The following is an 885-nucleotide window of genomic DNA, read 5'->3' on the forward strand; positions in this document are numbered from 1 at the left end:
ACCCCATGCTCTTTTTCTTATGCTATTTCTTTGGTTTTTATTTTGTACATTTTGTATGCTTTTTATTTGGTTTTCTTTAATATTTTTCCTCTTTTCTTTTTCTTGCTTTTTTCCCTCCATTTTTTTGGTCTCCTTTTTTTTTTTCTTTTTTTTCCACTTTTTTTTGTCTCTTTTTTTCTTTTTTTTCCTTTCATTTTTCTTTTTTTCTCTTTTTTCCTTTCTCATTTATTTCTTTTTTTCCTTATTTTTCCCTTTTTCTTCTTTTCCTCCTTTTCTTTTTTATCCTCCTTTTTTTTCTTTTTATCCTCCATATTTCCTCCTTTTTTTTCTTTTTCTTCTCCTCTTTTTATTTTCCTTTTTTCTTTTTTGCTATTTTTTCCTTTTTATACTTTTTCTTTTTTTTTTCTCCTCCTTTTTTCTTTTTTTATCCTCCTCTTTTTCCTCCTTTTTTCTTTCCTCCCACCCCTCTTTTATTTTCCCTTTTTTATTTTTTCTTTTTTTTTCCCATTTTTTTTTCTCCTTTTTCCACTTTTTTTCCCCCTTCTTTCTTTCTCTTCTTCCACTTTTGTGCTCTTTATTCCTTTTTTTTTTTTCCTTTTTCCCTCCCCTTTTCTTTAAAATTTCCATTTTTCTTTCGATTTGCTATTTTTCCTTCCCCCCTTTAACTTTTCGCGTACTTTTCCTTCACTTCAATACCGCCTCCCTTTTGTTTCCACCTCCCCTTTCGCTGCCCCTATGTCCCCCTCCCGTCCCCTGCCCATCTCCCCACCCTCCCCAGGCTCCGCCCCGGCCCGCCCCGTGCTGCCCTCACGGCGGCGGCGTTGGCCGCGGGCGCGCAGCTCGGCGCCGCCCGTTCCCCGCAGGCGGCGGCCCCGGCCCCGGGCA

The 885-nt window shown here is 38.5% G+C and overlaps 1 protein-coding gene across 1 annotated transcript in view; it reads left to right on the forward strand.

Moving 5' to 3' along the window:
• The window catches only part of ADAMTS14 (ADAM metallopeptidase with thrombospondin type 1 motif 14), a 21,940-nt gene that overhangs the window by 455 nt on the left and 20,600 nt on the right, over positions 1-885 (forward strand). The window lies entirely within an intron of this gene.

This window comes from Centrocercus urophasianus, unplaced genomic scaffold, assembly GCF_019232065.1.
Source record: "Centrocercus urophasianus isolate 14NV4802_14NV808 unplaced genomic scaffold, USGS_Curo_1.0 seq_17, whole genome shotgun sequence".
In the NCBI taxonomy this organism is placed as follows: Eukaryota; Metazoa; Chordata; class Aves; order Galliformes; family Phasianidae; genus Centrocercus; species Centrocercus urophasianus.